Source organism: Crinia signifera, chromosome 3 (genome assembly GCF_055691185.1).
Source record: "Crinia signifera chromosome 3, ASM5569118v1, whole genome shotgun sequence".
Taxonomy (NCBI): domain Eukaryota; kingdom Metazoa; phylum Chordata; class Amphibia; order Anura; family Myobatrachidae; genus Crinia; species Crinia signifera.
Window position 1 is genome coordinate 292,288,901 of NC_139219.1, and position 25,502 is coordinate 292,314,402.

A 25,502-nucleotide genomic window follows, 5' to 3' on the forward strand; every position below is an offset into this window, starting at 1 on the left:
AAATGGCATGGGGTCCCCCCCCTAGGCATCACCAGCCCCGGGCTTTTTGAGTGTACCTGGTTTCCAAAATACGGGGGACAAAATGAATAGGGGTCCCCCATATTTTGGAGACCAGCACCAGGCTCAACTAGCAGGGGGTGTAATGCCATAGCCAGGGGACACGCTTGATGGTGTCCCGTGGCCAAAGCATTACCCACCCTAACTAGTCAGCCCAGGCCGGGAGTTTTTGGGGAGGTGGGGACCCCCCAAATAAGGGGGTCCCCCCTCTCCAGGGCACCCCAGGCCTGGGCTGCAGCCCGGGGCTATCCCCTGCACCCCTGTGCGGTGGGTGCAGGGTTGATTGCTTATTTAACAGTAATATTGTCTTTTACAGTAGGACTACAGGTCCCAGCAAGCCTGCCCCACATGTGGGCACTTGGGAGAACCACAGGTACCAGCATGTGGGGCATTAAAGGCCCGCCGGTACCTATAGCCCCCCTGTAAAGGAAATATTAAAATAAAACAACAAACACTGGTTTTAAATGTTTTATTTAATAAAAACACAAACACAGAGTTTTTAGTATTTTATTAAACTGCATCTGGTCTTCACCTGGGGGCAGCGGCCCCCTAAGCTCTTTTGCATGGCCGCCGCCTCCCAGGGCTTCTGCCTCTTCATCTGTGTTCTTCACCTGGGGGGCGGCAGCCTTTTAAGCTCTTTTGCATGGCCGCCGCCTCCCAGGGCTTCTGCCTTTTCATCTGTGTTCTTCACCTGGGGGGCGGCGGCCTTTTAAGCTCTTTTGCATTGGCCGCGCCTCCCAGGACTTCAGGAGCTCTTCACTCCTCCTCCGCCGTCGGACTGACTGCCCCGACCCTGTCTCGAGCTGGCTAATATAGCCAGCTCTAGGGGGCGGGGCAATGACGCGGCGAGCCGTGATTGGCTGGCCGCGGCCATTTTGAAATTTGAATTTTTTTTATTTTTTTTTTTAACATCTCCGTGACCCGTCCCGATGCTGCCGCCGAGAGGTGAGGTGGGGGTGGCGATGGGTGCTCCTGCTGGTGGGGGAGGGAGGTCAGGGGTGGCGGCGGTGCGGGGTGCGGCGGTTCTGCGGTGCGGGGTGCGGCGGGTCTGCGGCGTCCGCAGTCGCTCAGTCCTGCTCATCTGCCCGCAGCCACACATGCGGGAGATGAGCAGGAGCTTTCTGAGCGACTGCTCTGAATTGTACAGCCCGTCCGTTCTGAATCTTGGACAGATTCAGAACGGCGGGTGCGCGCATGTAAATCGCTGTGTGGGCTATATACACAGCGATTTACATGCATCTTCAGGCATTTTCTGAGCGATTTGTTAGAATCGCTCAGAAAATGCCTGAATATCGTGCTGTATGTGGGGGCCATTAGACATATTTCCACCAAATGCATTTAAGTCATTATTTCTGCATCACAGGTTGGGCTATTTTCAGTACCAGTGATACCACATTGCTGAGCCAATTATACTGCGGTTCTCGAGGGACCTCTAGCCTGCTCCAGATACAAGTAATTACAGTATAGTGAGCTGAGATCTCAGGATGAGTTGGACTGTCCATGCCAGAGGGCTATTCAATTGTTATAGTCCACTTGATCACTGGTTACTTGACGGAGTGATATTCGTTGTTCTGGCGCTAGCCAACTGTTCCTTATTCACACTGATCGTACTCCAATACACAGGGTTGCATGACTTAACCTGTCTAAACTATTGAATTGCTCCGTTGGATGCAAGATGCTCAAAATACAGATTCCCCCCTGCCCCCCACCACACAGGTATCCTGCTCCTATAAGCTATAGATTTTCCTGATTCTTTTTGATGTCTTAGCACCCACAAGAATAGTTGCTGTACCCCTGCTATATTATGGCTGTGGATGCCCCTAATAGGGGGAGAACGTACATGAATATACTGGTATGTACAAAGTAATTCTGTGCATAATGAACATGTATCTGGTTTTGGGTGGCTCTCAATGTCCGTTGGTATCCGTTATATGAATGGTAAAAGGTCACAATGATCACGTGTTTTTAGGGTTTGCTGTATGATGGTCTTGGGGGGGTGTGAACAGAAAAGCAGACATGACAGCCATTATCGGTACTTTGATGTTGATGACCCTTCCTTGATCTCTTGCAGTTAAGCCACCTGCATACACACGCAGATTTATCTGCAGATCTGTCTGGTTGGAACAAAAACATGGTTATGGATGAGAGTAAATGACAGTTGACCACTTGCTTGGAAATGCTGGAAAACTGACAAACTGTCACTCATCCATAACCATGTTTTTGTTCCAGCCAGATCTGAAGATAAATCTTACTAGTGTATGGGCACCTTTTAGGTTGATATTTTTGTTCTCTATTAGATACGTGGTGCCTGGCATATCTTATCTATGAGATACTAGCTTATTACTGTGCACCAGCTAACCTAAAAAGGTAAGACCAGTCCGATACCAATGACCGTTATCACGCATCATCTGCTACTTCCCACAAATTCCCTTTGCTACAAAAGTACTTATCCTAAGGACCGAATACACTATCCGCGAAGTTAGGTAGCATTAGCCGGTCCGAGTGACTCTCGCCATGTATACTTGTGCTTAATCTGCCACTTTATAACTATTCCTTCGCAACAGCAAAACAAATCCTAGCACACTGGGGCAGCTGTATTAAGGCTGGAGAAGAAATACACCGTTCATTGGCTGGTGCTTTATCTCCTTTTACTTTATTTATTTATTTATTTAGTTTCTTATATAGCACAGCATATTCCGTTGCGCTTTACAGTTGGAAACCGCGATTAAACAAACTGGGTAGAAACAAACCGACATAGAGGTAGGAGGGCCCTGCTCGCAAGCTTACAATCTATATTTACAGTATCGCCACTTTATCTCTTCTCCAGGCTTAATACATCTGCCCCACTATTTGCAAATGAAGACGCACACTTGAGAAAAAAAAGTATGCAGCATGTAAATCAATGCTCACAGGTCACGCCAAGCGTCATGCAAAATTCTAAGTGTATGATGACCCTTCTGTAAGTACTTAGCTGGGATATTTGCTACCTATTTTGTTATATGTAAGTTTTTTGCAGAGTTAATGCAGACACTGTGCAGCTCTGTTTGGAGCACTGTAGGTCTAGGTGTAACCCGGCGCTCTTCCTCGTGTGTTGTCCCATCTCTGCTGGAATATGGGAGAGGAGAGTTAAAGAGGAGTCTTCACATAATGCAAGTTACTCAAAAAAACAAAAAACTTTATAATGAACCCACATGAGCAAGTATAGCAGTATATCCGGTTCGCTCATTGGTTAGCAAGCTCCCAGATCGAGGGAGGGTTTCAGCTCTGTACTCTCCTCTGCTCACCTTTTCGGGGGTAGACCGTTTGGAGGGTTTACGGGCCAGATGGGTGGTGGACTTGGGGCCTATTGAGGATGAAGAGTAGTCACATATGCTGAGTTCGCCCAGAGATGCCACAGCATTTGCACGTTTTCAGCAGATTCAGTTATATGTCCTGCACCGGGTATACTGGACCCCTCACAGACTTATGAAGATGGGTGGTGCCGGGTCTGATGTGTGCCCCAAATGTAGGAGCCCGGATGCGGACTTTTGGCACCTACTGTGGCAATGTCCACGGGTACAATCCTTTTGGATGGCCGTGTTGGCTAGCGTGCGGGACACGGGAATACAGGTCCCGCTGACTGGCCCCCGTGTATGTGTCTTCGGACTTGAATTGGAAGAACTGCTCCCTAGGTGCCATAGAACCTATGTTAATATCCTTCTCACACTGGCCCGTGTATGTATTGCTAGGACCTGGATGGGACCCTCTGCCCCAACACACGCAGCGTGGGTAGCCCTGGTTAACACTACCGTATCCCACGAGCGCTTTATGTACACCAAGAGGAACTGCTTGGGGAAATATAATAAAGTATGGAACCTATGGCAATCATCTGCCTTATACCTACAGGACCCGTGCCTATAATTTATTAAAACCCCACTCTAGGCCTGCTGTAGCCCTTAAGTACCTGTTAGAGTCTGAGACTCGGCCAAGGCTAACTAGGACCTTGTATCTTATAAAACCATTGCACACCTTACTTGTGATAACAACTGCCTAATATCGTTATGTATATGTATAAGAGGGAGCACGACAAATGTATCCTACTCATATTACAATGTGGAATAATGTAACACACAAACAACTGTTTATGTTTTGTTTATTATCTTTTCTTTGTTTTATTTTTTTATTTTTCATGTTAGTTATGTAAATGTACTACATGCAATTTTCAAAAAACCAATAAACACTTGATTCAAAAAAAAGTATAGCAGTATATGAGGACACCTGCCTATGCGGAGGTTTTCTTTTTCCTGTGGTTTATGGCCACTTGTGACCTGCATCCCCTTAAACCAAAGGTTTCTCTGAACTCTACATGAATACATTTGTCATTATTGAAAAATAGAATTAGTTTCTTCATTTTCATCCAGTAATTGCCAACCTTTTATTGCACAGCGGAAACATTAAAACTTACCATACACCAAAGAAACCAGACACACAAATGCTATCAAATGGCCCCTGTGGAAGTGTCTAATGTGTGCGATAAAGGTCTGCACAGTCGGTGTCTTTCATTTGCAGCTTTTCATTAGCTATACTTAGTAGTCATTCATTCTCAGCCTGCCACCCTGTGGTACAGTAATTATACTACATAGGCGCTCATTCAGCTTCAGGGACTTGGTGGGGAAATGCATGCCGAATTACCGCTGTAAATTGGGCTAAGCTCAGCATTCATTTCCCCACGGAGTCCCTGGGGCTGAATGTGCATCTACAGATGGAGCCATTCTCATTCAGCATTGATCTGGCGGTTGGATCGCCAGCCGCTGTAAGGGTGCACGAGACAGTCGCACATCCCCTTCCGACGGAGCTCACCGTCAGTCCCCGTTGCTATCCGCTGGTCCCCGCCGCCTCCCCGCAATCCCTTAACCCTACCCATCTTCCTGAAGTGCAGGGTTCCATAATGGGACGTTTCTCATAGCCCGACAACGAAGCCAGGGTGACGGGCCAACAGGATAGATGGGCGTGGCTACATCTGTTCATGCTGTCCTGCACTCTTTAAAAAGTAAGTTGCTATAATCTTTTGGATTCCTTCTGTATATATTGGTTTTAGCAGCATAGCCTGGCAGAAGGCAACAAACCTATATAAGTTTGTGTGGATCATGTAAAATCGATGGTGAAAAGCACAGATAATGCGATCAGTGTCATGACTGCTTTATTTTTGCATTTAGAACCTGTGTTAAGGTGCCCATACACTAGTGTTACTTGGGCCCTCCGATTATGATGCATCGCTCAGAGAGTGTCAAATGGAATGTGTTTTGCCTGTGATTCCTATACAATGTGTGGGCCCATGCACATCGGATAGGAGCCAGAGAAGGCCATTACTGCCACAAAGATTAAAGGGATCATGATCATGACGGGGATCGCATATAATACATTGTATGCAACAGGACTGCGCACAGTATATTGTATGCGATCCTGCCAATCGAGTTCAACTGCAAGACTCCGATAAGGCACGCTATTGTATGGGCTGTTTCACGCACCGGCTGATGCCGGGCAGCGAAATTCCGCACAGCCAAGAAGCCGTGCCGTGCACAGAAGTTTACAATGGTAGAGATGCCACAGCCCAGCAGCTATCCTTTCCAGTGGTAACATCCGGCTGGCCGTGACCAACCTGTGTGAATGGACAGGATTGTGTCCATTGTTAACTACTGTGTAAGGCACAGCTTTTGGCCGCGCAGGGTTTTGCCGTCCGGTGTCAGCCGTAACGTGTGAAACAGCCCTATGGGTCCTTTAAACCCGTGTAAAGGGTTTTTTTGCAAAACATGCCCATATCTAGAACAACTTTGTTATAGCTTTATACTGGCATAAAGGATCCCCCCCCCTCCAAACTTTCCCTATTGTACCAGACGTCTTACAGCTTGAGTTCTGATCACCATAAGGGATGCTTGTAGCTTCAGTCCCATAGTAACATATGTGTTTGTTTTCTCTCTGCAGATGGTTATCCAGTGTGGGTAAATACAGGCGTTATTTGCCTCTCTCCACATGGATGACTGTTATTTCCTTGTTTTTTTTATTCTTTAAGGTATTTAAACAAACCTAATGGTAATATAAATATTTTATTTTGATAAAGCTGCATTATAACTTAGGAAATACATTCTGCCATGGTATGTACTTACACGTGCTGCCATAATCTCGGGCAAGCGGATGCTACTGCTTGGACCCACTGGGATCAGACACTGCAGCATGGGTGGGAGGGACAGTTGCGGCTCAGTTGGTTCCTGTACTCGTACCCCTTCCCCTCTTTCCGAGAGCAGAGAGCGACATGGGAAGAGTAACTGCGTATAGTAACTCAAGGCCTCCCGCTGGCTACAGAGGGACGTATTTACCTACAGTACATGCAGCTGTATAATTGGTTTTGCCTAGAGATCTTCTGCAGCTGCTCAGGAAGTCGCGTATTATCATGTATAATGGAGGGTAATTATACTATGAAAGCAAAGTGATAAATTCCGAGATGTTCTGTAGCATGTCGCCAGTAATTATTTCCAATAACACAACCCACAGCTCCAGATACATTGTTACACTAAGGAAGATTCCAAACTACATATAAGTACAGACCAGAACTAACACCCCTGAAATCCTACGATGGTTACACGATTAGATTGGAGTGCACGATCTGCACCCAGTCCAATGTAGATGACGAATCTTTAGTGCAGCAAGTAAAATCTCCAATAGACCGGCGGGGACGTGCATCGGATCGGAATCGCGTTGAAAACATGTACAATTCTGCTCATTTTACAAACAACGTTCTGGTGTGTACCCAGCATTAGAGATGTGCAACCACAATGACCGGCTGCATGGCGATCACCCATATCTGGTACTGCCTATATGCGGGGGAAAACTGGCCCGTCATCCAACTGTGTTATTGCCTAGTCCAGTGGTTCCCAAACTGTGCGCCTAGGCTCCCTGGGGTGCCTTGGGACACTTGCAGGGGTGCCTCGGGTTAGTCGTCCAGGACCAATTCAAATTATTTATGATCAATTATTTCTGGACAAAACCAGTGCTGGTGGCTGCCAATCATAAAATGTGTACAACCAGAACCAAATCCTGCCCTTTACCACATAACTGAACCTAATACCCCTTTCACACCAGAAATGCAGAGACAAACCCGGGAATTAAATTCCAGGGACATTCCCGGGTTGGGACCCATTCACACATGATTTTGAAGCAGGGACAACCCGGGTCGGCACCTTTCACACTGAACCCGGGATGACCCTGCATTTCTATGAGAATAGCATTGAAAATGGCATTTTTTAGGCTCACATTAGATTATTAATAATTAAGACACAACACATTTGTAGTGTTTCAGCCTTTGTTTACTTGTATAAAACAAATTAAAAGGCATATGAAAGCATCTTCCCCTCTAATGATTAATAGCTCTCGCCTCCTCATTTGTCCAAGACATGGCACACATTGCAGGCTTTCAGGGGTTAAAATGCACTTCTGGGGTCTGTGGTGCCACAGAACATGCACAGTGTCTAACTGCACGCTGTATGCTCTCTCTGGGCATGTCTGTGAGTGTCCACCACAACAGGAAGTTGCCCTGCTAGCAAATCAGCACTAGCAGAGGCAACACGGGAAGCAGGGACATGTCCCTGCACCTTTCACACCAGCCAGTAACCCTGCAAGGACCCGGGAGCAACCCTGCTACCTAGCAGGATTGAATTGCCGGCAAATTAACCCGGGAATTTGTCCCTGGAACCTTTCACACCAGAGCTAGTCCTGGGTTGTTCCTGGACCCAACCTGGGAATATAGGCTGGTGTGAAAGGGGTATTAGAAGCAGATATAAACACAATCTACTTAATTTGATATATATTTTTGGGGCCTAGGGGTGCCTTGGAAAAATTCTGATACTCTAGGGCATGGGTCCTCAAACTGCGGCCCTCCAGATGTTGTGAAACTACAAATCCCAGCATGCCTTGCCACAGTTTTAACACTCCCTTATAGCAAATCGGTGGCAAAGCATGCTGGGATTTGTAGTTTCACAACATCTGGAGGGCCACAGTTTGAGGAACTGAGCTCTAGGGTGCCGTGATTAGAAAAAGATTGGGAACCCCATGCCTAGTCTTATAGTATTGAATGTTAATGGGGTGGACTGGAATTTGCTGCACTAAAAGCAGTGTGCAGTGGACTCCCAAAAATAATTTAATAACTCTCAAAAAAATTATAATAAGTGACTGTATTAAGGACAAGTGTCCGTTCCTATGCATGTCTCTCTTATGGTTGGAATGTGAATAGCTCACCCTTGAGAAGTTGGGGTACCTTGGAAATGCCCGGCTATAGAGAGGAGGCGTTCTTCCCAGGATGAACTCTTGACCAGTCAAGGTAAAAAGTCTTGCGGGGTCAGTTGGAACAATAAATTCCTGCATGGATCCAATTGGAAAAAGATGGACTGTAGATTTGTGGGCTCCACAATGGGGGGCCAGGGGCACTGGAACATTATACAACAGCCAATCACAACGCATTTTGCTGATCCTTCAGCTTTGTCAAGAGTCCAAAATGCTCCTCCCACAATCTAAACATTTTCTGGTAGGGAAATTGGGTTGGGGGTGGTATAGAAGTGCCCAGTTAGTAGGTTGACAAGGTTATAAGGATGACCTGACAATGGTTGACACAATGTTTTCTTCTGAATTTTTTGGTTCAAGTCTAGAATATTTGGTTATATGTAACCACCATCAATAGAATATACAATGCAAGCCTATGATGGTATAAATGACAACCTATTGACTGTCTAGGCTCCAAATGCTGTCCTTGTTACATTGTCTTTATCTACATTATGCACCCCTATTCCTCTCAGACCCAACACCCAGATATAGAAAGACAATGGATAGGCAGCTTTCTATACTACAGAGTCTGGCAATCACTCATTTGGATCTGAACTGCGTCTTGCTGAAACTTGTAGTCCCAGTGCAGCAGAACAGCAAAAGGATGCCAGACTGTGCTACACCGCACTGCTTGGCATTGTCAGTACATGCTCCTGCTTCTTCCTTGCCATCAGCTTCATTATTTCCCATTGACTTTAGCACAGTTAACCTGGAGAATATTTCAGCAGCCCTGATGTGGGAGCTTATGATGTAAGCAGCCACAGCCAACGATTATATGAAAATATCTCTATCCTTATCTCCATAAACGCAATGTCCTACAAACAGCCTGGGTGGTGTTACATTGATTTGTTATGCCTTTATTATTCCTTTTTAGTCCAAATGTGTGCCTATATTTAAACTGTGCAGAGTTAGGGCCATGGTGGGACTCAAACCCATGACCTCAGCGCTGTGAGGCAGTACCGCTAACCATTACACCGTCCATGCTGCCCATATTTAGAAGTGCTCTGTTTAGGAAATAGTGCTTACCACCTGCATCTCAGACAGCTGGGTACCTGTACACTCTTCCCACAGGGAATGTTGTCAAAAGGTCATCAGTAGTGTTGAATCAGCAGTGTTGACCGATATGTTAACAATGTTTATATGCTGAATGTTAAAATGTCAGCAGATGAAATCTGAACATTTTTGGGATGTTTTTAGGCTGTGGGAGGTAGGCTTAAACCATGTACTCACGGTGCGAATTGGGCAGGCAATTTTGACTAGATAGTCAAAATCGCTTGGAGGGTTAGCCAAAATCGCACCGTGTGTAGACTGCAGGTTACAGCAATCCGTTGACCCATAGGTTGCCCGGTAGAATAGACCGTGCAGCCACGGATATTTTGAGTGATCGGCTTAGTTAAAAATGCCAGCAGCCTGCCCGTGTGTACACCCCTTTAGGGTAGGTGAGTTAACGATAGCAAAGGAATGCTTACCGGTACACAGAAGGGTCGAAGGTCTGAGTCCATAGTAAAGGTCGCTTTAAGGCCACCAGGGATGATGTGTTGGCATTGTAAAATGTTGAAATTTAATCCTGGTCTACATGTTAAATGTCGACTAACATGTTGACGTGATGAATGTCAACATTGCGCCCAATCCCCCTACCACAGTCGCCTCATTTGTCCCAATGTTGCCCCATACTCCCGTCTTCTGTAACTACGCACTTCCAATGCCCACCATGGTTATTGCTACGTAACAGATATGTCTATTTATGGACCATGAGGTATTCATTTTATCTGACATGTATTTGGTCTCCTTGATTTTGAATGGTTGCTTTAGAGCAGGGGTGGCCAAACCGGTCCTCGAGATTTACTAACGGTCCACGTTTTCCAGGTTACCTAGCTGGTGCACAGCTGTAGTCATTACTAACTGTTAGATTCCCCAGATCACCTAGCTGGTGCACAGCTGTAGTCATTACTAACTGTTACATTCCCCAGATCACCTAGCTGGTGCACAGCTGTAGTCATTACAAACTGTCACATTTTAAAACCTGCTGCATTCATTCCTACTATAGATCCACAGGTTGCCTGGAAAACATGCACCGTTGGTAGATCTTGAGGACAGGTTTGGCCGCCCCTGCTTTAGAGGAAGTTTTTTGTTACTGTCTGTTATAATGACCCTGTGTAGAGATTGCAGCTGGGACGATCTTGTTAAGCTCTTAAACACTAGTGGTTTTTATTTTCGTTAACTGTTGTTTAGCAATGTTGCACTCTGTGGATCAGCAATAGTCAGGCCCTTTCTGTGCATGTTATTGCTGATGAGAGAGAACATGCAGATGTGTGTATGCAGTAAATGGACATAGTATTTACATCAGTCCCGGCTTACTAGGATTGCTCTAGTTTCTCATTGGGAAATGTAATTAGTGGGCACAGAACCATGTCCTAGTGACGGCCGTCTGCAGGGGATTGGACTGTCACTTGCAGCGTGAGCAGGTAGCATGTAAGCCCTAGTGGTGGTTTTTTATTTATTTGATTTTGTTTAACCTGTAATGGTGTGTACACACGGCGAGATTCCCTTGCTATTCGACTTAGATTCGATTGCTATGCAATCTTTGCTAACTCTGTACCATTTACATACAATTCATGCTATCTACATTCAGTTTGCGCTATATAGTCATTGCTGCCCTGTCTATCTGGGTTTCGATTTGTGCTGTCCCGGGAGCGCGCATCGGGATCGCATGGTAAAAAACCTGTGCGATCTGCATACGATTTTGACTATATAGTCAAAATGGAATGTCAAATCTCAGTGTGTACACAGCATAACTGTTAAATTGCTGATGTATTCTTTTTCTTAATATTTCTTCTGTGGACATATTTGTAATCATATCCTCTTTTCATGGCTTCATAGATCTATAGGACATTTTTAAATAAGGAACCTTTTCATCTTTTTACAATCCTTGATCGAAAAGTTCTTTGTTGCCCCAACAGTAGTCCACCCCATAATCTGTACTAATTGTGGCTACAGATTTATTGCATAAATTAAGTCCATTTCCTAAGATGAAGGATTCCACAGGATCCCTCTGACACCGATGGGGGTCGTGGAACCCCACAAGGGAAAATAGCCAGTGTAAGAAGGGATTCTGAAAGTCAGGATTCCGATTTCGGAGAAACGACCACCGGAATCCGGACTGTCTGTGAGTCATCTGGCACCTGTCACACCAGGGACATGTTCCAACAGAACAGTCCTCTTCTTTTGGCACATGTCCTTGGTGTGAAAGGTGCCGGATTACTCGCCAACAGTCGGGATTCAGGTGGTCGTTTCTCTGACATCAGAATCCTGACGTTCAGAATCCCAACTTGTACAGGCTATTTTACTTCATGGGGTTCCACGACCCCCATCGAGGGATAATAGAATAGGTAGCGAGCCCGCAAGCGGTTTGAATGCACTCATCCCGATGTCGGTAAAACAACTGTCAAAATCCCGACTGTCGTGAGTTATACTGTGTGGGGTAAAAACAACAACTTCTTGACAGTATAACTAAATATAACTTTCCATTCCCTTTTTATTTAGTGACACTACTTGACACCTCTTGTGTTCTTCTGTGTCCGGCCTGGACATCTTGCGATTCTCCAAATGTGGTGAAAGTACAAGGCCCAGAATACCTTCTCACCAATCAGCTGGTAAAGCATGCTGGGACTTGTAGTTTAGCAATAGCTTCATGTTCTTTAAAGTGATTTGCCTAAAGCTACATCTCCTTTTCCTGTATCACCAGGCTTATAGTCACTCTTGAACTGCTTGCCTAGCACATAGAAATTCTAATGAGCTCGTTAACCAATGTATAAATTCAATCTGAGTTTCCCAAATATACCGTTTAATGTGTACATGTCATAACTAGTAAATGTGCTCGGCCCTACAAGATCTACATTACTTTTCATCTTCATTTATTTTGTAGCACTTTTTGTGTCATCAGCAAAAATGGCCGACCTACTTCCTAGACCTTTCATAGTAAGGACTGAGGGCCCATTGCAGAGACTATTGGTGCACAATTAATGGCTTTGTCCCGCTGTGGGAATACTTTTGGCTATTGTTCTACATTATTATAATAATAATAATGGACATTATTGAACGCTTTTGCTAGATCAAAATATTAGTTTCCCTGCCAAGATCAGGTTGGAAGCTTACCTCCTCACACTACTAATCCTCTTTGTCACACACGACTGATCCTTCATGCACCACACTGGCAGGGTGTTGTAGAATTACATCACTCCCATTAATTTACCCATAACAGATGTCAGGCGCTCCAAGCTTCCATTTCCTCCTCCTGATTTAGATTTTAAAGATTGGCAGAAAACCCACTTGGCACCCAGATTTGTGCATTGATCTGGGCATGATGGAAACCATAAATATAGGTAATGGCATCTGCTCGTTACAGTATGATTCCTGTCAAGCTTGTTGGTACTTACCATCCTGCACAGGTAATTTACCATAACCATCTTTTGCATTTTACGTTTCTGTTAATACATTGCTTTTATTTGCAGAAATTTATTTTCAAGTTCCCATCATCTTTTATTACTTTTGTATTTGACCACAAAAGTCTCCTTTGATTCCTAGAAATCGTGTTGCCATGCAGCAGGTCTTAGTAAGTTTGTTTTTTCCCTTAAAAGTACACTTTATCCTAGAAGCAGAATAGACGGTGTTTGTTATGATTGCTAAATTCGGAGACTGAAACTATGTGGGTCATGTTAAGCACTTGAAAAATCTCCTCTGTAAATATAGTAACTGTTACAGGGCATAACCGGTTAGGGAGCTCTGAGGTGATTGGAATGCCGGTGATTTTCTATTGTGCAGTTCTTCCTGGTCTCGTAACTGCATACCTATTACAGTACATGGCTTACTGGCTATCACGGGATCCCTAATATAGCGCATATTATTTATCATATAGATCAGGCTTGTCCAACCTGCGGCCCTCCAGATGTGCTAAAACTACACATACCAGCATGCCTTGCCACAATTTGGCTATTAGGGAATGCTAGAATGATGGCAATGCATGCTGGGATGTGTAGTTTTAGCACATCTGGAGGGCCGCAGGTTGGACAAGCCTGATATAGATCATTTCTACACAACTGGATTTCTAGGGGGGGGGGGGGGAGTGTGGAAATTGCAGAGGAGGAAATAATCAAGGACTCACCATTTCCAATTACTTGAAGGTAAGTTAGCTGGAGGTGGTGTAGCGGGTCGAAGAGTTTACGTACGGTCGACCACCCTTAATCAACCCGGCTTAGACTCTTAAAGATATTCGGCGGGCACTAGAGCGGCAGTAACGCTAATTAAACACCCGGCGGCTGATTGGCGGGACCATGGTCAACGGGACACGTTGTGACGGCACGATTGAATGCGATACATCACATCCTCAGAGTCTGAGGTGATCCGCCCTCCGGATCCCATTTGATGCGCACGGGACCGTGCATCGGATGTTAAACTCATCCTATTTGGGATGATTTTGCCATATTTATCCCCTGTCGGAATCGTGTGACATCTGCCTAAAATCACAGTAGTCAACAAAATATTGGAAAAAACGCACCAGTGCTTTATTTATATATTTATATATATATGGGTTATAGTATCCTGGTAATTACTAACTCTTTAGAAGATTTCTATTATAATATTACAATTAATCGCCCAGCAACCCTCCGAACATTATCGGTGCATATGGAGTGACAGACAGTGGCGCTCCCTAGAGTAAAGGGTAGAGGTATTTAATCGCTAAGGAAGAAAATGAAAAACTCTTGCGGCTATGAGAGAGCCATATAAAACTAATAGTTATTTATTGGATATACATTAAAAAGATATTAGTAAGAAAAAGAGGTCTTTGAGAATATTTATGGTGTGAAATATTATATTTTTTTGGATGGTGGTGCACTTTACAATAAATTTATACGGTGGAGTTGCCGCACATCAAAAGAATAATAAAAGTAAAATAAAAAGGAGTACTTTCTGCTTTGTTCCCATGCTTTTGTGTAAAATGATTAGTCCCTCATGAGGATAATGCCATGTTCACTTCTACAGGCACAACTACAATATGACCTTTCCTAAAGATATAATGTGAGTGAGTTGCTGTTGGTTTGCAGACACCCGCTTCTGCTGTTTTCAGTCGTGCCCTTAGGTATTGGACTCAGAAAATGAGAGAGTGGCGGTGCCAGCTCGAGTACAGAAAGAAGAACGGGGTGGTCAGAAAATGTTCTTTCAGCAGGGAAAGGGTCCTGTTACTCAAAGCATTGCAGGATCCAGACACTTTTACCTCTTTCAGACCGCAAATGCAGGGTCGCACCAGGACTTTGAAATGGTTCAGTCCTGGTGCAACCCTGCATTTGCAGTCTGTTCACATCGAGGGGAAGAGGCAGCGTTTAGAGCTGCTGCTGCTGCTCCAAGCACTGCCTCATAGTGTAAGCTCGACCTGATTAACCCATTCACACCGCAAAGCAACACTGCAACGAACGCTACCGGTTTGCTGTAGCCGGTAACCCCTTTCACATCACACCAATTACCGGCTTGAACCAGCAAGAAACTGACATGAACCCGGTAATTAGTTGTGATGTGAAAGGGGTATTAGCTATACTGGGAACATATGGCCACCCCTGCAAATATTGGGTACACAGGTTATATACATGTATTTAACCAAAGAATTAAATACCACCAATCCTATAAAGACACAACTTTGTTATTTTCTAACACTGTAGGTATCTGAACAATTCTGTTACAGTAAATTTGGCTGACATCAAAAGCCTGTCTCATTTATACATGTCCCACGCATAAAACACACACCGCACCATTCAGATATTCAAACTCTTTGGAACCATTTAGGTGTTACTGAGGAGATGCTGCAAATCTTGTCCAAATTGGTCACAGCATCTGCACTAGCCAGCTCTGTTTGCAGTATATATAGAAATCCATTCTGCTCCCTCTGGTGTATCCCCTGTTGATGCACCAAAATTAAGGTGTACAATTGGTACTCTTTACCTAGCACGGCGCCCGCGATTGGCATCACGGTCATCGGGGGTAAAAAATCACGGCCATCGCATGCACTAAAAAAACGGGTGCGACGCGATGCCCGTGATTTCCCATAGGGATCAATGTTAAAAGTGTCAATGGACGTGATTTTTGTGTTCAATGCCTCAATGCCTGCGATTTGTCCATAGGAAACAATGTTAAATGGGCCACAGAGCCCTAATAGTCCCCCTGAAGTCTGAAATGGCCCCCACAATTGTTAACGCCACCCCACGATCAACGTGAACCCGAAGCGTGGCGAGCGCAGCGGTACGTGTCCTCCGACCTTTTCATACCCCCACTATCCACGTCGGCGTGGAGTTGAGAATAGAATAGTGTGGCGAGCGCAGCGAGCCACCGAACCCGAAGCGTGGCACGCGGACACCTGTGAAGCCTGCGAAGGGACGCGTTTACCTGTGAAGGTATCCGCGTACCCTCGCGGGGCTCGCTGCGCTCGCCACGCTTCGGGCGCGGTGGCTCGCTGCGCTCGCCACACTATTCTATTCTCAACTCCACGCCGACGTGGATAGTGGGGGTATGAAAAGGTCGGAGGACGCGTACCGCCGCCCCTCGCGGGCTCACTGCGCTCGCCACGCTTCGGGTTCACGTTGATCGTGGGGTGGCGTTAACAATTGTGGGGCCATTTCAGACTTCAGGGGGACTATTTGGGCTCTGTGGCCCATTTAACATTGTTTCCTATGGAAAAATCGCGGGCATTGAGGCATTGAACACTAAAATCGCGTCCATTGACACTTTTAACATTGTTCCCTATGGGAAATAGCGGCCATCGCGTCGCACCCGTTTTTTAGTGCATGCGATGCCCGCGATGGGTGCCGTGCTAGGTAAAGAGTACCGTACAATTTATCACTGATTAAAGGACTTCTTAGTACGGCACTTATTATATCAAATCATCATAGGAGAACTACCACATATACATTTGGGGTGTTACTATAGCCAGCAGAAGCCACGTGTGAAAACTAAAATAAGAAAATCAACAAAGAAAATTATGTATATGTACATTACCCAATAGCTAATCATTCACAAGAAAGGTTAATACAAAGAGACTATTTCCCTATGAGGGATTATACGATACGGGCACTGGATGATTGGCCAACAGTCGAGATTCCGACGGTCAGTACTCTGACATAGGAATCCTGACTGTTTAAATGCCCGACAGTCGGGATCCCGACTGACCAGGGCTATTCTCCCTTGTGGAGGTCCGCGGCCCCCATAGGGAGAATAGAACCTGTGGTGAGCCACCGAGCCCGCAAGGGCCTTTGCGCTTGCCTCCCTGTCGGAGCACCGGCAGTCGCGATTCCGATGTCTGGATACTGACAGTCAGGATCCCGATTGTCGGACCACCATAGCACACCCATACGATACCGCCAGTTGTTTTCAGTACCCAAACATCACCGGAGCCCCTTGTATGGAAATAAAGGGGCATCAGCGGTGATTCAGATTTGTGCAGCATTTCGTGTTCAGACGTTTCGTGTTCAAGCGGCCGATCGCCAGTTCGGGTAGGGAAGTACACTTTCTCAACACCTTTCCTCACTAGGCGTGTGCCCGTTATCTGAATATAGTGTTCATTCTAGCACCTGCCGTATTTGAAATCCCATGCAGTTCCTACTTTTTGGCCTATTCCAGACCAGCCTTTGACCTATTCGGATTGACCTAACCGTGGACATTACATCTTAAAGGACCACAGCACCATCTTTGGGAGTGCCAACTCTGGGTGTCTCCCCTACTCTGGACGGAGACTCGGCCCCAACACCAACTTGGGCCTTGAGTCCCAGGGAGAGAAACTACACACCCCAGCTTGTCTACAGGTGGACGGTAATCCCTATCCAATTGTATTTGCATTTGCACTTTATATGGTCCCAGGCCTAATAGGAATGGACAGTCCTTCATTGTGATCCCAATTCCCCCCCCCCCCCCCCAAATCTTTCAAAAATACCAGTACAATATGGTCACTCTTTGAATAAAATGTATTACTGTTTTTAATTGAACAATCAGTCCAATCTTTATTAACTAATTTTTTATGGTATTTTAAATATTTATTTTAGCGCTGCTATACCTGTTTTCCCCCCTTTTTTGCATAGTTCGGGCCTAACTAACCCGACATAAACCAGCAGCTGCTAGTGACTCAACACAGGTCACAGCGCCACCTTTACCACCTTCCTTCCTTGCAGAGGAACACCTTCCCTTAGTTCATGGGTCTTCAACCTATGGCCCTCCAGATGTTGTGAAACTACATGTCCCAGCATGCATTGCCACATTTTTTCCTATAAGAGCATGCCAAAGCTGTCAGGGCATGCTGGGACATGTAGTTTCACAACATCTGGAGGGCCACAGGTTGAAGACCTGTGCCTTAGTTCCTCTTCCCTGCCTGGGGTGTCACTGTCTGCTGTGGTGTTTTTTAGCACAGGTCTGGTTTGCATATCATTGCTGCTATACAGACCACACTGTGCTAGAAGCACTACAGCAGACAGCGACACCCCACGCAGGGAAGAGGAACTGCATGGGTTTTCAAATATGGCGGGTGCTAGAATATACACTGCGGACGTCACTGGCTGAATTGCTGGTGCAGATGCCTCCATCCAAAAGCAGGATATGCTCCGATTACGTGAAAGAAACTCGTGCTGAGCAGACCTAAATCACAGTAGTGTATGTGGGCATTAAATCTATACATAGTTTGAAACAGTGAAGTTATTTAAAGCATCAAGTTTTTTAACCAGGTACAAAAGGGAGACATTCTTCACAGTAAATGAGGTATAACAACACCACAAGGACACATGCTAAAACTAGAAGGAGGTGGATTTACAGGAAACTTAAAGGAAAATTACAGGCAGGGTAGTGGACAAATGGAATAGGTTCTCATCAGAGGTGGTAGAGGCTACAGTAGAGCAATTTAAAAGACATATCCTTTCAGAGAACGAAGGATCAAATAGGGTAGAGATCCCTAAAAGATAAAAAAAAAGATGATTTGCTGATTATCTGCCATCAATTTCTATGGCTCCCTCAGGGAATTTAGGCAGCCAATTTTATCATCCGGTATAGCAGGAGTTTAACCACGGTGAACATATTTTTGGAATACGCATAGATATAAATGCATCGTTGGCAACCAGTTTATTATTTTTTTGGTACTTGTTGCCTAGCACGGCCACACCGATTTACATCGGGGTGGTCGTGTCGGAAAAATCGGGTCGATCGCATCGCATGCGATTTGGTCGCATGCGATGCGACCGACCGATTTTCGACCCGATTTTTTGATTGAATGAAATGTAAATCGGGTCCCTGGGACCCGATTTTACATTGGATTCAATGTAAAATATTCCCAACCCCACCCCACGATAGACGCCAACCCGAAGCGTGGCGAGCGCAGCGAGCCCGCGAGGGGCGGCGTGCGCGTCCTCCGACCTTTTCATTCCCCTACTATCCACGTCGGCGTGGAGTTGAGAATAGAATAGTGCAGCGAGCCACCGTGCCCGAAGCGTGGCGAGCGCACGCGTATACCCGTGAAGTTGTACGCGCTCGCCACGCTTCGGGCTCGGTGGCTCGCTGCGCTCGCCACACTATTCTATTCTCAACTCCACGCCGACGTGGATAGTAGGGGAATGAAAAGGTCGGAGGACGCGCACAGCCGCCCCTCGCGGGCTCGCTGCGCTCGCCACGCTTCGGGTTGGCGTCTATCGTGGGGTGACGACGGGGACATCTATAATGTGAAATGGGTCATATTGGCCCATTTCACATTTTTCACGATTTCAATGTTAAAAAATATTTTAACATTGAAGCCTATGGAAAAATCGGGGGCATCGCGTCGGTCGCGTCGGGACCAATGTTAATGGTCCCGACCGACGCGATGCCCCCGATATTGTGTCCTAGCTGGCAAAATGGACCTGATTTCAAAGGAAATCTGGTCCATCGTGTGGATCGTGTACCTTAACTTAAAGGTACACGATCCATAAGATTGTGGCCGTGCTAGGAAACAAGTACCATTTTTTTTTTATTATCCATTTGTTTTTTTAAATTATACCTGCCTAGTAATATCTTAACTTTTATGCTTATGAATTTTTGTTTTCATTTGCAGCATTCAATAGATAACTTGCCTTTTCATGCATCTTAGTATTCTTTTTATGTAAAGTGTTCGCTGTAATAACCAGTTGGTTGCCCATTTATAACTGCCTATCACAAGATATTCCATTTAGCCATGCAGTTCGGTTGAGATGGTGGTTGCAAGATCGTAGCTGCTGCTGTCATTTCTTAATATCCGCTATATGTATAAGTAATGTCATATGTACAGTAGCCGTTACTTCCTGTTTCCCTTACCGCACAGAGTGATTGGGGGAAGAGCCAGTTCTGCCACTATGATAAGGAAACACTTTAAGGAAGAGTAATGCAGTCTGTGCCAGGATGGTGTGTGCGGTACTCTCTTATCCTCCTGGTTTCATGTGAGTTATGAGACGTGTAAATGCAGGTGCATGATAAGGCATTTGCAAACCCAGTTTTCATATTAGGTTGCACCTGCACTTTGTGTGCCGCCAGCTGTTGGTGCCCTGTGGTTAAGCACTTTTATTTAATTCTGTCACACTCTGTACACTGTGAAGATCTGTTTTATATAAATGGCAATACACTCTCACACTTTCCTGCCCAACTGCGACCTGCAGCTTTGGCTGCAAAAGAAGCCAGTGTGGGAGATAACCACATGGTGGACATCTGTCTCGTTACAGCCATCTTGTAGGTGGGTATGTACAGAGAGGCCAGATTTGTAGTTCAACTTCTCTTCTGGGTTTCCATGCAAAGCCAAGTAATTGGCAGGTTTAACCTAGGCAGTGACTCATCCATACAGATTTGGTCTCCCATCTCAGGTGGTCGCCATGCTGGAGTTGCATATTACTGCTTTAAGCGTAAGTGTCAGGGCCTCTGCAGGGCCCCTCCAGCAAGCCTGTGCCCAGGTAATTAGTACCCACTCCCCCCCTCTTGGATGCCCTGCGTACATGCTGTTTTTATTAGAATAACCAAAAATAATCTCTGCTGGCTGTACTCGATTCCTGTGTTACAGCTCTCCCAACAGGTTATGTATTGGGGCAGTCATGGCAACAAGAACGGTTTGGTAATTCCTGAGCTGGAAATGGATGTAGTTGTTCTTGCTTAACTATGAGCTAATCTGACCGCACTGGAGGTGTCGGCACACACCTTTCTGTTTTGTTTCCCCAGAAATGATCAGTAGCATGCATTAGAATTTCAGTGTAAAATAATTTTCCCTCATTGTTCAGATTGACAAGTCAGTCAGCGAAACCGCTGTTTCCTGAGGAGGAAATGGCATCTTTCTGCCTTCTGTCCCTTTTTCTCAGATTAAATAACGTCCATGAGCATGTGGATGTTGCGTGGTATAGAGAGTTTGGGTTTGTGATTAAACAGAAAAGTGATGTTTATGTGCACAGAGTTGCTATTTGTGAATGCATACGCAGGAAACGCACACACCCCTCAGTGTTTACGTAGCAAATCGGGATCTTTAGAAACCTACTCGGTATTTTTAAATTCTATTTTACTTCATGGAAACTATCGCCACCTGGTGGCCGTGAAACTGTTACGTAATCTTTTATTGTGTGGGCATCTTTTGTGGTGTGTGTGTGTGTACTTATAAAGGGGCGGGGGTGTATGTATATGTGCATTGTGACAAGGAAGCGCATACACTGGATCAGATGAAGTCTGGAAGAAGTCGATTCTATTATTTGAGAAGGGTGCGAGTTACCATTCCAACGTGTTTACACGCCGGCAACAGCACCCGAATTAACCAGATCTCAAACCCTTTGCAGGCCTGAATTTTCTTAAAATTGCTTGCAACCCTATGGAGCAGCGAGAGCTTTTAGGCAAATTCCGTCCGGTTCCATGATTCGCACTTATGAATCATCCGCGGCTAATAGATAGGATCGACCCCATGGTCTTTATTTCTTACACAGGTGAACAGCATACCAGGTAAATCAGCAAGAATGGCGTCACAGCATAGTACAAAAACTTCAGGTGGTCCCTACCATAGCCCACACCCAGGCCTATCACTTGAGCAGCTATGGCACCATAAAGAGCAATGACCCTCTTCCCTGGAAACACTTATATCAGGAGATCACAGGTGCTGCTTAATCAGCTCAACCAAGATCAAATCCATTAGGAAACCTGGACTGGAAAAAATGTTGTGGGATATGGTCATTTACAGTGTTTGGGTATAGGTTATGGGGGCCATTCATTTCTTATGCAGGCATTTAGCCCGGGAGCTATTCAATTAAATACGACAATGGCTGCTGTTTGAAATGAGTGCTCAGGATTAGCCACATAACGCAGACACTGTACAGATACGGTGCACTCCCTTCCCCCACAGTAACCCTACTTTATGCAGGTTTCTGCTCACACCTCAGGAGGGCGCACCACCCTTGCTTTATTATGTATGCATGTTTAGGTACATGAGCCCTAAATGGAGTTTTCCGGAATAATAGTAATAATAATAATAATAATAATAATTATAAAATATATTATTTATGATGATGATTAATTTTCACCACAAGCTTTTTCTTATTTTTTTTTTATTTTTTTATTAGACACATAGGGTTTTATTTACTAAGATGGAAGTTCCGTTAAAAATGGGATGTTACTGTGGGCAACCTATCACATTCCATCTTTTATCATCTAGACCAGGCCTGGCCAGCCTGTGGCTCTCCAGATGTTGTATAACTACACATCCCAGCATGCTTTGCCTCAGTTCTAGCATTCCGTTTAAGCAAAGCTCTGGCAGTGCATACTGGGATGTATAGTATCACAACCGCTACAGAGCCCCAGGTTTGGCCAAGAATCTTTCTAGAAGGTGGTAAATAAATAAGTACTTACTGGACCCTTGTCTGATTCCCTCCTTCAGGATGCAGATGCTGGTATTCCCCCCCCCCCCCCCCCCACCCCCCACCCCAGTTATTCCTTCTCATAATATAGCATCATGGTATTTGGCAGCTCTTTCTAGTTACCTATTGTTCCCATACAAAACTGACTGCTAAGTTACACAGAAAAAACGTAACTGATGCTTACCTCAGGCTGCTGCAGCAACACATTCAATCTCGTAATAGTATGGCTCCGCAGTTTTGCCACACAAACAACTGTATGCTGCAGGGACAAAACAAAGGAAAATGCCCATACACTTGGGGTGATTCTCCTGTGATTTGGTCCTTTTTTCATCCGATTTTGGCGATAAATCAGATGACAAGTGACTAAATCGTATGGGTTTGACATTGCATTGGGGCCTGACGTTTAGAAGTGCTGCGCTATAGAAAAGTCTCATCGCTAACCCTCCCGGCAGCCATGGCTGGGAATCGCATATAATGCAGCGTATGCTGAAGGACTGCACATGGTGTATCATATGCTTTCCTGCTGCCCTGGAGGTTCCTGGGCGGCTCAAGGGGGATCGCAGGCGGTTTCTCCCTCCGGAGAAGTGGCCCTAATGTACAGTATGTGCACCTTAATATATGTACTGCATCATTAAAGCAAGTGATAATTACAGATTTTAATTGTCCTATAGTTTATCATATAATACTGTAAACAAAACCTTGTGCTAATTCCATAGCCAATGGTAATCACAAATATTGATAGCTATAAAAGTCAACACCTAAACACTAATCTGCTATACCCAAGGAGGTGGGTCATAGGGGATAAAAAAAAAGCAAATGAAAGAAAACCATACATGAGAAGAAAAAGGTATTGTGTTAAAAAAAATATATATATATTTTTAATGGTACTTGTTTCCTAGAACGGCCACAACGATTTAGATCGTTGTGGTCGTAAGATAAAAAATCGGATCGGTCGCATCGCATGCGATTTGGTCGCATACGATGCGACCGATCCGATCTGCCGATTTTTCACCCTATTTTTTTTTTTTTTACACCAGATTTGTTTAAATTGCCCCCCCAAATGTTAATAAGTGTGCTAGACCCCACGATAGACGTGAACCCGAAGCGTGGCGAGCGCAGCGAGCCCGCGAGGGGCGGCGGTGCGCGTCCTCCGACCTTTTCATTCCCCTACTATCCACTAGGGCGTGGAGTGAGAATATAATAGTGTGGCGAGCGCAGCGAGCCACCGAGCCCGAAGCGTGGCGAGCGCAGCGAGCCCCGCGAGGGGACGCGTCTAACTTCACAGGTATACGCGTCCCCTCGCGGGGCTCGCTGCGCTCGCCACGCTTCGGGCTCGGTGGCTCGCTGCGCTCGCCACACTATTATATTCTCACTCCACGCCCTAGTGGATAGTAGGGAAATGAAAAGGTCGGAGGACGCGCACCGCCGCCCCTCGCGGGCTCGCTGCGCTCGCCACGCTTCGGGTTCACGTCTATCGTGGGGTCATGGCGGGCACATAAAAAATGTGAAATGGGTCATATTGGCCCATTTCACCTTTTTTATCATTTTTCCCTATGTGAGATGGACTTAATCAAGTCCATCTCATCTTGTGCCATTATAATGGCACAAGACCGACCGATTTCAATGTTAAAAGATTTTTTAACATTGAAGTCTATGGAAAAATCGGGTCAATCGGTCGGTCGCATCGCGGCCGATTTTAATTGGTCGCGACCGACCGATTGACCCGATTTCTGTCAATCAAATGGAAAAAATTATAAAAAATCGGCCACATCGTGAGGATCGTGTCCCTTAATTAAGAGCCACGATCACTCACGATTGTGGCCGTTCTAGGAAACAAGTACCTTTTTAATTTATTTACAGTTTCTAATACTGCTTTCACATTGCAGAAATGGGTAATGACACGGTATTCTTAAATGGGACTTTAAAACGGGTCTGAGCCTTGAGACCTTTCACATTGCAGGTGAAAACCGTTTTAAAAATCATTTAATACCATTCAAACATTCAACCCGTTTAACCCCCAAGGGACACGTTTCAAGCCATAGAAATAGAGCTGTTGAAACTGCCAAAAAAAGGGCTTTAAACCGTGTAGGACTATGCTTTTTAACCGTGTTGAAATACCGGTTAACTTTAACCGGTAAATCAAATTTGGCACTTTCACATTGCAGCCTTAAACGTTTTAAAATGGAAAAAAACGGCAATATACCGTTTTAAAAGTGCGATGTGAAAGGGGCATTATATAGCGCACACATATTTTGCAGCGCTTTACAGAGAATATTTTGAACACTCGCATCAGTCCCTGCCCCAGTGGAGCTTACAATCTATATTCCCTACCACATATACACGCACACACATTCATTCTAGGGTTAATTTTGTTAGGAGCCAAATAACCTACCAGTATATTTTTGGATTGTGGGAGGAAACCGGAGTACCCGGAGGAAACCCACGCAAGCACAGGGAGAATATACAAACTGTGCACAGTTAGGGCCATGGTGGGAATCAAACCCATGACCTTAGCGCTGTGAGGCAGTAATGCTAACCGTTACACCGTCCGTACTTCCCTTCATTTATAAAATATAAATGAAGGGAATAAGGTAGATCTGTCCCTTAACTACAGGCAGGTACAGAGGATGCAGTTAAAATGTAAAATCCTCGCTGTTGCGAGCGCGTCCGTGAGTAAGCCAGCAGTTATCAGTTGATTATCAATGGTAACAGTGAGGTCCCTATATTAGAATGAGTCATATCACTGTGCTCAACACTTCTTATCCTGCTGCCTTGTGTATCTGACACGTTCCCGCAGTGGATACTGGGTAATTAACATAAGCACCTGCAGTGCATCTATGTGTGATGACTGAATTATATTGGCTCCATTAGTTAAAACATTGTTTATTCCAGAGGATTTTACATTTTAACTGCATATTGTGGTAGGGACATTTTTCTTTTTGTTTTCTTTGCTTATCTCTGTACAATATAATAGGCTCCTGTTTGGCATTTTAACACAAGGCCATAAAGCAATTCTAACCACTGTGCTGCCATGTGAACAATGTTTTTTGGTCAACAAATCATTTTGTTTAGTTACTATAGTATTCGTTAGTATTAGTTTGCCTGTAAATGTTGTTAGTAACACAAGGGGCACATGTAAAATATTTTCTCTTGGTTTTGCCCGGTTGCTTGGAAAGGAAATAATGTTCACAATGA

The 25,502-nt window shown here is 45.1% G+C and overlaps 1 protein-coding gene across 1 annotated transcript in view; it reads left to right on the forward strand.

Moving 5' to 3' along the window:
• Positions 1–25,502, forward strand: part of NCK1 (NCK adaptor protein 1) — a 103,807-nt gene that overhangs the window by 38,958 nt on the left and 39,347 nt on the right. The window lies entirely within an intron of this gene.